This window comes from Pan troglodytes, chromosome 14, assembly GCF_028858775.2.
Source record: "Pan troglodytes isolate AG18354 chromosome 14, NHGRI_mPanTro3-v2.0_pri, whole genome shotgun sequence".
Lineage (NCBI taxonomy): Eukaryota > Metazoa > Chordata > Mammalia > Primates > Hominidae > Pan > Pan troglodytes.
The window spans coordinates 29,107,075-29,121,868 of NC_072412.2; the positions used below are offsets into that span (position 1 = coordinate 29,107,075).

The 14,794-nt window shown below is 46.5% G+C and overlaps 1 long non-coding RNA gene across 1 annotated transcript; it reads left to right on the forward strand.

Annotated features, from left to right (window-relative positions):
* The first annotated feature begins 405 nt into the window (after positions 1–405).
* On the forward strand, positions 406–14,470 carry LOC104001801 (uncharacterized). The gene is made up of 5 exons (XR_008538698.2): positions 406–732; positions 1,233–1,312; positions 1,938–2,041; positions 11,607–11,775; positions 14,299–14,470. It is a non-coding gene; the product is annotated as an uncharacterized LOC104001801 (long non-coding RNA).
* Positions 14,471–14,794: the final 324 nt, after the last annotated feature.

A 14,794-nucleotide genomic window follows, 5' to 3' on the forward strand; every position in this document is an offset into this window, starting at 1 on the left:
TCTCATTAGTTTGCTTACAAATGAGTCCCCCTGCAGTTTTTCAGCAATTGGCTAACAAGCTCTAATTTGAGCATTTGGGCTGGACCTTGGCTCAGTGGGAGCAGACGCGGAGCAGATGTCTTCTCGGAGCTGCCTGTTTGGGGAAGCTGGTCAGTTTCCACTCTAGCTCAGCCTCCCAGAACAGGGAAGCTGCAGGAAAGTTGACAAAAGCACAGCAAAGCAGGGAGAGCCTCCTCGGTGGAGAGCAACGCCCAGGTGGGTGTGGGTGTGGAGAGCAGTGAGGCCCACCTGGGCAGGTGCAGGGGGATGGGAGGAGGGGCTGAGAGTGCGCTCTAAGTTAAGGTCACGGTGTGGAGGAGAGGACTTGAAAACTTCCTGCAGCAGCTTCGTGGCCCGGTGAAATGTTCTCAGCAGCAAGCATGAAGCTCTGATTTGTAAAAAAATCAATACGCCTTGCATGCCAACTATGCCTTCTCCAATCCTGCACTTGTGATGTCAGAGGTTGTCATTCTGGGCTATGGAGCAAACCTTTCAGGGTTGAGCCAGTCCTTCTAGGTCATGTGGAGTGGGCCAGCTTTAATGAACCTGTCTAAAAGGAAGGAAGAGAAAGAGCTCAGCTCCTTAGGGGAACGAGGTAGACCTTGGCAGCTGTCTCACTCCTCACCAGCTCTTCACCTCAGATCTTGTCCTGACTTCCTGGTCCACTAACGGCCTCCTGGATAGAAGAGTCAGGTAATGATCCCCGCCTCTCAATACTCATTGCTCAGTTTCAACAATCATCAACAATTTGCCAATCTCATTTCATCTCTCCTCTGATCTTTTTCCTTTTCTGGAGTATTCAGATCCTCTCACTTTCTGAGTGGAACTAAGAGTCTTCCTCACCTTCATCACCACTATTAGCTTATACACCTCTTTTAAGGACAGGGATTCACCTCAGCTCAGTTATGTTTTGCTACACACGTGGTACCCATCTTCTGTGTTGAGAGATGTTTGAATTATACAGTTTTTAGTGCATTAAGTGTTAGTATTTGGGATCCAATTTGGCTCACTCTAGATGAGCTATAGAGTCTTCATTTTTTCTCCTCTCCCTTTTTCCTTCTTGAGTTAAAAATCATAGTTACCCAGCCTCCCCATACCTCCCCCCGCACCCTATATTGCCACTTGTTTTACTTTCTTTTTTCTAACCACACCCTGAGGCATTTCACCAGCAACTCTTTATTATCTAACCACAGTTCACCAGCCCAGGAGATGTTCTGAAAATTGACAATGATCATGATATACCCTGGGTCCAGAATACTTCTCTATACCATGGGTGTGTATAAAGACAGACAGACCTGCCAGGCTCCATCAGGAGAGCTCTGTGTCTCCTTCACATGTGGAGGGACAGAATATTATCTGGAGATGGAGAATGCTTCTGAGAGCCTCTAGCACAGGGATCCCCAACCCCACAGCCTCGGGCAGGTCCCAGTCCCAGTCTGTGGCCTGTCAGGAACCGGGCCACACAATCGGGGGTGAGCGGTAGGCAAGTGAGCGTTACCACGTGAGCTTTGCCTCCTGTCGGATCAGCCGGTAGCATAAGAATCTCATAGAAGCATGAACTCTATTGTGAATTGCGCAAGTGAGGGCTCTAGGTCGGGTGCTTCTTATGAGAATCTAATGCCTGAGGATGAGGCAAAACAGTTTCATTCCAAAATTATCCCCCCGCCCCCCATCAGTGGAAAAATTGTCTTCCATGAAACCCGTCCCTAATGCCAAAAAATTTGGAGACCACTGCTCTAGTAGGCCTGCCTACTGGGCTTACTTTGTATATATGAAATTGGTAATTATTCCTCGTTTCAGAAATTTAAAATGTTACATTTATATTTCTTTCATATTTCCAACATTGTACCAAAGGTCAGTCCTAGAATGCTTTGTTTTAGCTGTTTTTCTTTCCTTAGGCAGAGAACAAAGATTGGTGGCTTCCTCCGGAGCACACTGGGATGTGGCATTACATCGGGGCTGCTGAGTGCCCTTACCTTCAGCTACCCAGATGCAGAGGAAGGTGGGTGGGGCCAGGGAGTTTGATGCTTCACCTCCTTAAGTGAGAACTGCATCATCCAAACAGTCAGCTCTCAGCCAGATGGCACCACAAGGTTCTGTGAATTTCTCTCAGCACAACAAGCACATCTGCCAGTTGGGTTCCAATGCTGTTTTCTCTTTTCTTCTCAGCACTAGACACCAGGGCTTTAATTACACAGCCAAACTCAGCCGCAGAACACTCCCCAGTCTCGTCCTGGCTGGGCCCAGGACCTCCCCACCTCTTCAAAAGCCCCAAAATGGAACGATCATGGCCGGTCATCAGGCCCGGCAGGTGCAAAGGTGCTAAGTGGGCTGAGCTGACCCTGTACTCCTCTTGGTTCTCTCTGTAATGATCCCCTCTTCCTCACAGGCCCCCTTTGCCCTGATCTCGCCCTCCCACCTGCTGTCGGAGGGCCCCTCATGGAGATGCTCAGCCAGGCCCAGACCTCAGCGCTCCCTTGGCCTGGCCTTTCCACTGGGCTTCCTCGTGTCCTTAGTGCCCGGGTCCCCAGGGGAAGGCTTGGCCAGAGAGCTGCTTGGAAGCAACAGTTATTACGTAGACAATTGACAGAAATCTGTGTGGTTGTGCGGCCACACTCCTTTGTCAATCCTGCCCAGATATCCTGCTTTCCTCATAACAGCCAGCATTTTTTTGAGTGCTCACTATGTGCCAGGCACTTTACTGTATTAACTCATTTAATCCTACAACAACCTTATGAGGTAGGTGCTGCTGTTAATCACATTTTACAGATAAGAAAACTGAGGCACAGAGAGGTTCAGCCACTTCCCCCAAATCACCCAGCTAGTAATGAGCAGAGGTGGGATTCATATCTAGGATTCAAGCCTGACTCAAGAGCCAAAAGGCTTTTAAAAGAAAACCTGAAACTACGTACAATTCCATATGACATGGAAAAAATTGAATAAAGTTCTTGGCTCAAAGGGTGGCATTCTGATGCTTTCCTTTTCCCTTTTCATCTTCTCATTTCCACTTTTAAAAAAATTATTTTTCTCACACAGTGACTGTGACAAGAGTAAATATGATAGTGGAGGTTCAGATAATGTGAAAAACCAGTGGAGGAGACAATTTTAGGTGGCTTTGCTGTGTCCTCTTCACCTGACAGAGGTGGGCACCCTTAGGTCTGGTTTATGATCTTGGCCAAGCCTCAAAAAGGGAAGACCAAAACTCCTAGAAGCACCCTGTGGTTTTAGAGTTGTTAGGGAAATGCGGTATGCAAAGCCTCTGAAAGGAAAGGATCCAAGCTTAGGGATGTGAGGATCTACTAAAATTGTAAGGGACACGTGAATAAGAGGGAGATTGATCTGTGACGACGAGTTGGCAAAAAATGAAAATATGCACAAACTCCCCACCATGGAGGAGGCCTCGTGTGTGGGAAAAGGCATTGTTTCTGCCCTTTGGATGTGTTGAAGGATGCTCTAGAATAGAGAAAGTCATTAAAAACTAAATCACAGAGGAGCCTGTGACACAAGGCATAGTGCAAGGGGAGTTTAGAGAGGGTATCAGGCAAATCAGCAAGGGGTAAGGGCAGAAGGATGAAGCTGTGGCTTTGAGAGAGGACTTGGAGGCTGAGGAGAGCTCAGATGTCACCAGGCAAGACCTTAGTCCCAACCCACATGGTCGTTGCCTCCACTGTCCTTCCAAGATGCTCCAGCCAGGGCCCATGTCCATGCTCCCTGGATCTCTTGCCTCCAGCTACAGTACCTGCCATGCAGCTGGTGCTCAAGATACTTTTGTTTTAAAATATCAGTGAATAAATGAATAAGCACAGCCGTTGAGTTTTTAACTATTAGGTCAGTCAGGTGTGTGAAATTTGAAGAGCCACTTACACGTCTTGATTGAATTCCCCTTTGTCTTGCCAGTTTCTCCCTCTTCCTTTACTGCACCTTTCAGATCTCTCAGCATAGCCTTCATTCATGGTGTCACTCACAGTGGGATACGTCAGGCTGCATCCACTGTGTTATTTGGTGTGTCACCAGTGCCTTGACTAGGACAGAGATAGCCTTGAAAGAGTGGTTACCTTCACTAATAAGCATTATGCAATGTCTTCACTGCCTTCTCTTGGCTCTTTTGGTCTCCATCCTGAATCCTACTGATGTGATCTTTGGTGATGGCGCTGGGTGAAGGTGGTGCTGACAGTAAGATGTGCACAGGCTCACCTCTAGCTCAGCCTCTACCTTACTCTGGAACCCCAAGCTCATCCCCCACTATACGATGGGGGTGGCAGGACTTGCCCTGGATCCCCGACAGGGTTCTCACCAGAGAGGCAGTTGGGAAAGCTCATTGAAAAGTTACTGTTCTGGCTGGGCGTGGTGGCTCACGCCTATAATGCCAGCACTTTGGGAGGCCGAGGTAGGCGGATCACCTGAGGTCAGGAGTTTGAGACCAGCCTGCCCAATGTAGTGAAACCCCATCTCTACTAAAAATACAAAAATTTGCCAGATGTGGTGGTGCATGCCTGTAATCCCAGCTACTCAGAAAGCTGAGGTGGAAGAATCACTTGAACCCAGGAGGTGGAGGTTGCAGTGAGCTGAAATCACACCACTGCCCTCCAGCATGGGCTACAAGAGCGAAACTCTGACACACACACACACACACACACACACACACACACACGAAAACAAAAGAAAAGAAAAGTTACTGTTCTATTAAATGTACTCTCTCTAATGAACGAAATCTTCCTGCATATAATGATTTGAGCCTTCTCCATAACTCTTCACTCCTTTTTACACCAATTTTTGTTTTAATGGGAAGAAAAAAACCCTATGCACTATTTCCTCCCCTACCTTTTTCTAGTCAGGATTAAACAGAAGAAAAATGGTGGCACCATTCCCAGAGGTCTTCAGCATTTGAACTTTACACTAGAAAACTCTCAATCCAAAGCTAAAATTCATATGTAACCAATGTCCTTAAGCTAACAGCTGCTTGCACATTCGAAAAAGCTTTGTATTTCTGTCTTCATGTCACTCTCAACTCTCTATTTCTCTTTAGCTATTTATCAGCCTCTGAGAAAATCTCCCGGCAACTCCTCCCCACATAAAACTATTCTAAATCCATGTGAAGCCCTTAATTTAATCAACACATTACCATTTCCTAACAAAGGGTAAATGAGATCAACTAAATTTACACCAGGAACAAAGGAAATTAATTTTACTCAATTATAAAAAGGAGGAGGCTTTACACAGGTAACAATTTAACAATTGTAGTAGTGGGGATTATGGAAAATTCTGAATCAGGATGCCAGGAGGTCACCCACTGCTGATAGGTTTCAAAATAACTCCCCAAATCCTGACAGTAACAATTTAGTGAAGGCCCAAGAGCCGAGATAGTCTTTAAGTAATGAAAAATGATGACAGCCTAAAAAGAGGGAATTGCATAATAATCAGAAATTAGATTTGACACTGATAAGTCACCTGTAAATAATCCGCAGAGCTTGCCTTTTAGCTACTTCGAAGACTTGCAGACAATGCATTGTTTAAGCCATGTTCAGAAGACACCCAGCACCTTATTTTCTAGAACCAGATTTTTCTGTGGGTAGAAGGGAAGAAATCCAGGATTTATGGCAGATGTACAGTAAAATATAAACTAAGATGATTAAAACAAAATGAACCCTGGACAGTAATGCTAACTGGCACATTAAGATCAATGGATGTGGATTCATATAAGCTGTCTAGAGATCAGCTGGTAAAAATAGGGGGAATGGTTAGAAATTATAACCCACTCCAAGCTGGAAAACATGCCAACCGTATTGTGTTATTCTGGGGCACAAATTATAATTCTACAACACATTAAAGAGAAAATTGTATGGGAAGCTAGAAGTCATTTTCTTATGCTTCCCGCTCATAGGGAGCCACATGCCATTTGGATTATTGCACTTTTCAAAGTACACGGAAAGACTTGAGACAATCCAGAGAAGAATGACACAAACAAAAAGGCAGAACTCATGATGGAAAAAAGGCCCCATGAGGAAAGGCTAAAGAGTCAGAACTACTGAAGCTAAAGAGGAAAACTCAAGTAACGAAACATTATTGCTTTCAAATATGTGACAGGTATTTGGCTAGAAGTTATCACTGATACGTTTCCGGAACACATGGAGGCCAAGGCAGACAAAAGTAAAGATGGAAACCAGACCAGTAAATAAGTCCTTTGATGATCTTCTGAGTCTCTACAGTTGAAGGCAAAGCTCTCTCACAGTTGCAGGCAACGTCTCATCTTTTGTCACTTCTGGCATGACACTGCACAGCCACAGCCAGTACAGTATCTCTGCCTTTGCCCATGTCCTGCCTTCTTTCTCCCTGGTCGGTATCTCCTCACCTCAACCAGCTTGGCCAGCTCCTTGGTCATTGGGGTTGCACCCACCCAGGCATGTGCCTGGCTCCGCACAACCTCAGAAGGTCTCAGTACAGTGCAGGACCAGAGGTTGAAACCAATGAAAGGTTGTTAAATAAAGAGAAAATGTTTAATGCTGAGAATAAAGACTAGGAAAGAGATGTCTAATAAGAAATTTTACAGTGAAATGCCATGTGTTGTGCTCTGTAACTTCCTCTCCATCTCCCTAACATAGTGTTTAGTGAAATCTACAGTGCTCACTCATACTTTGTGGAGTCTGGGGGTGAAAGCTTGTAGATATCCAACATTTGCATAACACTAGAAAGTCCATTTTGCCCTCTCGGAGAAAATCTAGTGATCCTGATGTTTATATCTGGTTCAGATCCCTCAATAAGAGTTCTCTTGGTCTCATTTTCATACTGATCCTAAGAAGCATTCACTAACTAGGCTGTACCTACCTAGTACAGCTCTGTCCATATGGTAGATCTGCAATAGATTCTTGGGATCTTATGGTAATTAGATAGCAAGCCTATTCTGGAATAGTGGCAATTTGGTTATTCTCTTACACTGACTAAGCATGTGTTAGCTCACTGATGCCCATCTATGTAGGTATTTCGAGCATTGTCCTGGGAGCCACCCAGCTTCCTGGGAAGATGGGGATGGAGAGTCTCCTGAAGTATCCTGAAGTTCTTCACTGTCTCCCTTGACAGGGATCCTGGGTAAACTTCATGAAGACCTACAGGGAACTGGCAGCTGGCCTGTTCTGCTGTGAGAGAACTCTCTCGATAAGCCCTATTATTTTCCTGAAACCATGTTACATTATAAGAGGCTGGAAGGGATGGTGAGAAATCATTTATTCCATGGTTCTCTGGGCAGAACAGCACTCACCCATCGCAGAAGCCTCCACATCCTCTCATTATGTCTTATCTTTTTATTTGTTTCCAAGCCACATTCATCTCCAAAGTAAACCTTTGTTATGTTTACTTGAGAACACCACAGTTTCCCATTGCATCTCTCACCCCCTTGTCAAAACTATGCAAATTAAGAATAACCCCAATCTGGTTGGGATTGTTTGTAACTGAAAAGTAATTGGGTTATAATATGCTAATTCTTATGCTAATATTTGCCTCCAAAGATAAAGAGACCTGAAATGCTAATGTGAGAGTCCTCCCACAAAGAGGATTACAAGCAGGAAGTTTGCAGAAGAAAGGAGGGGACCCGAATGGGGCAAGGACTAGAAACACAGGCCCTTTAGAAATCATTGGGGGGTTTTGTTGGTTTGTTTCTTTATACTTTCTTTTATTTTGCAAATTTTCTATGATTACTATGTGTTACCGTAACACTTAGCAGGAAAAATAACGTAATGTCTAAAGAGAAAAAAGAATGAGGAACTTTTGGAGCAGAAGTAGATGAAGGAAAGGCCGAGGCTGGCCTTACCAGAGCCTCTCCCAGGAAACGGTCAGGCACTGACCCGAGCCGGCTTCCCAAGACAGGAAGAGTTGGTTTCAGGGAAAATCCATGGCTGGGATCCAGGGAAGTTGATGAGTCAGCTTTCAGGTGGGTGAGAGAACAGTGGCTCCAACCTGGGCCTCAGGACCACTGGGACTGAGAGGAAAGGGAAATAATATCTTCAAACCTGGTGGAAGAGGTCAATGTGAGCGTATTAGAACCATACCCTGTCGATGTTTCTCCATTCATTTCTTCAAGGAATATTCTACAAATATCTGTTACCCTCTTTATACAGTACACTCTGCTAGTCTCTGTGGGTACTGGGAAGATGAATAAAGAGGAATGAAGATGCTTCCCCAGTCTGAAGAGCAGGGGCTTTCTCTGTGAGCCTGTGAAGGAGGCGGTGCAGGCATCAACCTGCTGAGGCCTTCACACCCCTCCTTCTGGCTGACCAGGAGCATTCAGCGATGAAGGAGGGAGAGGGTGCCCTTGGCTGGTGGTCGGTGCCTTGAGAAGTGCTGGAGAAGAGCTGGGCCCTCACTTGGGAAATCTTTTCTTTTTTTTAAGACAGGGTCTCACTCTGTCACCCAGGCTGGAGTGCAGTGACATGCTCACGGCTTACTGCAGCCTCAGCTTGCCAGGCTCAAGTGATCCTCCCACCTCACCCTTTCAGGTAGCTGGGACTACAGGCTCGTGCCACCGCGCCCGGCTGATTTTTGTGCTTTTTGCAGAGATGGGGTTTCACCATGTTGCCCAGGCTGGTCTGGAACTCTGGGCTCAAGCGATCTGCCCACCTCAGCCTCCCAAAATGCTGGGATTACAGATGTGAGCCACAGTGCCAGGCCTCACTTGGGAAATCTTAAGGAAAGAAATAAGGTGATGAGCTGAAAAGGGCCTTGAATTATGGCTCTGACTGTGTGCTGCCCCAGGGCATGTTCCACCCTGAATCTTCATCAAATCCTTTCCATACATGATTCTACCCGTGTGAAGCTCTGAACTTCTGTTAAAAGATGGTAGTAGTGGCCAGGTGCGGTGGCTCACGCCTGTGATCCCAGCACTTTGGGAAGCCAAGGTGGGTGGATCACCTGAAGTCAGGAGTTCGAGACCAGCCTGGCCAACATGGAGGAACCCCGTCTCTACTAAAAATACAAAAATTAGCTGGGCGTGTTGGTGGGCGCCTGTAGTCCCAGCAACTTGGGAGGCTGAGGCAGGAGAATCGCTTGAACCTGGGAGGTGGAGGTTGCAGTGAGCCAAGATCACGACATTGCACTCCAGCCTGGGCGACAGAGCAAGACTCCGTCTCAAAAAAAAAAAAAAAGCGAGTAGTTTATTCCTTTTCTCATCACCCATGTCTCTTTTTGACACTCTTGAATCCCTGTAATGCATTCTCAAAAATATTGAAGATCTCTTCAGCTTCTTTTCTTCCCCTGCCTTCACCAAGAGGTCACACATCATTACTGGCAGCAAATGGATCCCGTCTGTACTACAGAGGTCAAAGATTTCAGTCAGTGAGTTATGGACACCGTCGACGAAAACAGCAGCCTGTCAGGGAATCACATAATGATCACAGCCAAAGGAAGCCCTGTCCTGGGAGTACCCTGCTGATGCCTCAGCTTCTTGCTTCTAAGCTCCTGGCCCCATTTGGTCTGAGGCAAAGAACATTGAGATTGGTGCCATTTATTTTCATCAACGTGCAGAAGAGGCGGCAGGAGTTTTGGGAGACCTCTGAAGAACCATTAGTTGGGGTGAGACTAAGACCATGCTTTCTACTCTGGAAACTTGGTCTGCAACCGGTAAAGTAAGGTCTCCCAACAAATGGAATAATGTGCCGTGTGGCTATGATGGGTGTAGATAGATAATCAATGCTCAGCGCATTTTCCCCGGGAAAGGTTTCCAGGATGCCTTTTAAGGAAAGTAATGAGCTGTTTGTTCCCTGGTTGTAGGAGAAGAGGGTGTTTGTTGATCACACATCTTTTTAATTAGTTATAGACACAGATGGGTTTTTTTTTCACGTTTTTCTGACATATACTTACTTATCTAATGAAAAGTGCCCAGCATAAAAATGCAGGAGACAGACTTCCTTAGCCACCAGAGGCATCTTCCCTGCTTCCGTATTATTGGTTTTAAAGTGACCTGCCCTGAAAGAGACCATCTCCAAAGCCCTGAAGGTCGTCCATAGATCATTTCAGCCTAACAGGCCATTTATTTCCATACAGATACAACACCAAGTGAGGTGCTGTATGTGGGCCAAACATCACAGGTGTCAAGCAAGATGTATGTTAGGTTGTGTTCATCCCATGCATATTAGGGCTTTGTGGAACAAAATGCTTCTCTCCTTCAGCAGCAAAGTAATTGTGCTTAGACAATCTGTTTGACCTTCTCTGAGCCCCAGCTTCCTTATCTATAAAAAGACGTCTGGACTGAATGTTCCCAAGTTCCTCTCTGCTCTAAGCTCGCAAGCTGAAGTTTGTACACAAAAGCAGGACCTCTGCGGAGGAGCAAAAGTCTGCTCCACACCTACCTGATAACCCTCCTTGGTGCTCTTGGCTTCAGAGTTTGTTTCGATCCCCTCTCTTGTCTGACTGGAACAGTTGACTTTTGCTACAGGCTGCAGCTCAAATACCATCTCCTCTCGGAGGCCTTTCTAGCTCTGTTCTTTTCCACATGTGTGTGTTTGGGCAGACACACGTATCTGTCAGGGTCCCTCTAATTCTAAAGAATCTGAACAATCTGTCTAATTCTAATGGGGCTCCTAGAGGACTTCACACCACCTCAATTTCAATGGAGTCATCACTGCATGGCTAGTGATTGGGTTCAGGACATGCTATGCAAAATATGGCACCTTGGCATTTAAGAAAGCAGCAGACACAGAAAGTTCTCTCTGACCTTCTCCTACTCTTCTCCCCTGAAGCATGCCATCAATGACTAAAGGAAGTAATAAGACCCTCTTGTGATGGTACCCCCCCTCCACACCTGGAGGAAAGGAATGTCCCTATCTGAAAACTCGGGGACACAGAGAAGAATCTGAGCAAACAGGCCTGACTAGTTCTCCTCGATTAATAACCATTAGTAGGGTGGCTCACACCTATAATCCCAGCACTTTGGGAGGCCGAGATGGGTGGATCAACTGAGGTCAGGAATTCGAGACCAGCCTGGCTAACACTGTGAAACCCCATTTCTGTTAAAAATACAAAAATTAGCTGGGTACCATGGCACGCGCCTATAATCCGAGCTCCTTGGTAGGCTGAAGCAGGAGAATCACTTGAACCTAGGAGGTGGAGGTTGCAGTGAATCAAGATCATGCCACTGCACTCCAGCCTGGGTGACAGAGTAAGACTCCGTCTCAACAAAAAAAGAAAAAAAATTTATGACCATTAGATCATGCCCCTTTGTCCAATTACGCTTATCCATTGTTGTCCACTCTTCATCAAACCTAACATAAAAGACCTTCCTTCGGGGGTCTTCCTTGCTGAAGACTTCTGTGTCGCATAAAACTTACACTAAATCAATTTGTATGCTTTTTTCTTGTTGCGCTATCTTTTGTTACAGGGGCCTCAGCCATGAGCCTAGAAATGGGTGAGGAAAAGATGTTACCTTTTCTCCCCTACACTGGTTCTTAGCATCAGCAAGAGAGTAGGGCAGAGTTGGCACATAGGCAGAGTAGCCTTCGAAAAGCCCTTCTCCGTCCCATGTATTACGATGCTTTAGGGAGAGTATTGTATGAAAACTGCCCATACATCCAGAATTATATCAGTTCCACAAGGTACTGGCACAAGAAGAGTCGTGGAAGACTGACCTGGCCATGGCTTCTCATGTCCCAGCTCAGGACCTGCCACATCAATTCTCCCTTTCCTCTGGCCGTCACGTGTGGAGTGAAATTCTCAGAAGCAGCTGTCCCTGTGCACCTCTCTGGCTGTGTCCAGGTTAGTGCTCTTCTGCAGCTGCCTCGTGGCCAGTCCCGAGCCTCAAGGCTGGGGCCTATTCATCTTTAGTGGCCAGCAGAGCACGGATTTTTTCTAGAAGCACGGGTAAATGACTGTCACACAGACAGACCTTTTGCTATTTATGAAAACCATCTTCCTGCACAGAGAGAGAAATCATGTGACAGGGCCTTGTAACAAGGCATCTCTTCTCAATATGAGGAGGGCCCGGGGTCCCAGAGCAGGTGTTGACCAGCCTCATTTTAGAATCTCTCCCATTGCGTTTGACAGAGTGGAGGGTTGTGCTTAGCGATGAGTCTTTTGTCTCCCACCGCCAGTGCAGGCCAGCGCGTTTCAGAGACCAGGCATGGGTTTCTTTTTATATTAAACCGCCCATTGTATTACCAAATGGCAGAGACTCAAAGGTGTGCTCTGGATAGGTCATTCTAGAGAGAGGACCAAGGACATTCGTAAGAGCACTCTGTGTCCTCTGTGGCAGAGAGCAGTCACTGTGAGCCCACCCCGGAGCCGGGGACAGGATTCCGGAGGGAGGAGGGATTTCATGGAGACTGTTTTTGGGCATCTGTTCCTGGCGGGGTGGCTCGGCTCTTGCTTTCTATTTGCTGTGGCCCAGGAACCCTGAGTGTGCCTGGGTGACACACCTTCCTCATCCCTCCCACGTCCTCATCTTCAAAGCGTTTAGCTCCAGCCTGGGAACAGCTGGGAAGGGATTCCTCTACATTTCTATATTCAGGAGCACTGTGTTTACTCTATGGAGACTTACTAATCCAGCTTGTAAATAAATTACTCCAAATTGATCTGTCAGTGCAGGAAGTGAAAGGAAGAGTCTGGAGCGCATCTCCACTGCTGCTCAAGACACAGCCGTGGGCAGCTCCGGGCGGGGAGAAGACAGCAAGCCACATTCTCCCGTGTGGGGCCAGCTTCTCCTACCTCCTCCCACCTCCTTCCACCGCCACAGACGTGAAGGGGGAGACCTGACACCCCTACATCTAGATTTGGGGGAGGGAAAAGGAAGACATACTCACTTGTTTTTAGTCCAGATGAAACTTGCCATGAGTGAAAGTGATATTACCATCCAAGAGGCACCTTCCTGGACGTTTCCATATATTGGCCACGGTCCTCCAAGCCCCACCAGCAAAGGAGCGAGTGCCCTGGCGGTGGCTGCTCAGGGACAGTGGCCTTCATAGTCTCACCTCGCCATGCCCTGCAGGAGGAGGGCTCCGAGGAAAACCCCACTGGCAGGAAGGGGTAAATAGAGGGACTGTGGCACACAGAGATTCCTGGAGGCTCTAAAGACTGTTTTGAGAGCTAAGGGAAGTCGGAAGCTAGGAGTAAATTATGGGTGTTATTTTCAGTTGCTGGGTTAAATTATTAGTATTCTCGGGTTGGTTGTTATCCCGGGCACTGAAGTTATAGCCTTCGTCTTGCCAAGATCTGTGTCTCTGCCCAGCCAACCAGGTCCAGGGGAAGGGAGCGTGGTGCTCTGCAGCACTGCCCAGGACTCTGGAGACCCCGTAGGTTCCTTTGAAGCCATGAGCAGCTGGGTTCTCCCCATGCTGATGCAGTGGGGACTGGCACCTGGCATGTATCCGCCCCACCTTGCTCTGCCATCCTCCTGATTCGTAGTTTATGACACGGAAAGTAGGGGTGCTTGCAACTCGAGATGAACCTATTTCAGTGTATCCTGACCCTAGAGAAAGGCTCCAACTCTTAAAGAAAATGAGACCCTGAATTCCCTCTTTTCCTTAACCACTTTGTCCTTATGTCCTAAAGGGGCCAGATCTGGGTTCCTGGGAGGAGTCTGTGTATCTCTCTCTCTCTCTCTCTCTTTCTGTCTCTCTCTCTGTTTTTGTGTCTGTTTCCATCTCTGTTTCCCTCTGTTTCTTGTTTCTCTGTCTCTGTTACCTCTTTCTCCATTTCTCTCTTTCTCTGTCTCTCCGTCTCTTTCTGTTTTTCTCGTTTTCTGTCTTTCTCGTTTTCTGTCTGTTTCTCTCTGTCTCCCATCTCTGCACGCCCTGCATGGAGGTACCTCACTTTCCTCCTCCTGCAATCCAGTCTCACGCATATTTCTCTTTTTGGTTACTCTTAATAACTTACTCAGCAACTGAAAATAACACCCACGATTTACTCCAAGCTTCCAGGCTTCTTTAGCTCCCAAGCAGAGGCCAGAGCCTTTGGGAACCCATGCCCTGCAACCCTGTTGGGTCTCACAGTCTCAGGCTCTCCGTCCTGGGAGGTGTCCATTTGGCCTGTGGTATATGTAGGTCTTTCTTTCTCTTTTTCTCCCTGCTGTTTCATGGTACATGACTTAACTGGGCAGCTTAGTATCTCTCCAGAATGTAGGCAAGAGCTGGGGAGGAGGGCACTCCAAGGCAAGTCCTTGATGTAGCTCTTATGCATGTTTTTTGGTGCTGAGAATTTTGATAGTAATAATACAAATATGATGCTGTAGGCTTATGTGTAGATTTCAATTACCAATTCAGACAGTGTTTCCTTGTATTCCAGAAAATGAACATCTGTTTACAGCTTCAATTTTCTAATGATTAGAATGCCACAAACAAGAAAACCCAGAGGAAAGCTGTTGATGCTGAAATGTTTCCTTCCTTTACATATTCCATGATGCATCGTGTGGGGTTATGCAAATAGTAATATCTCATTAAATATTCTGGTCTCTTGGGAATAGCTTCACATTGTCAAAAATATATCTTCTCTCAGCTCCTACCATAACAACAGTTAACTTTTTTTAAAAGATTAGGTGATTTTGTTGTTGTTGTTGTTGTTGTTTTGTTTGTTTGTTTGATTTTTGAGACGTGCTCTCACTCTGTCACCCAGGCTGGAATGCAGTGGCATGGTGTAATATCGGCTCATGGCCTCTGTCTCCTGGGCTCAAACAATCCTCCCACCTCAGCCTCCTGAGCAGTTAGGACTACGTGCATGGGCCAGCACACTCAGCTAAATTTGTTTTTTTTTTTTTTTGTAGAGACACGATTTTGCCATGTTG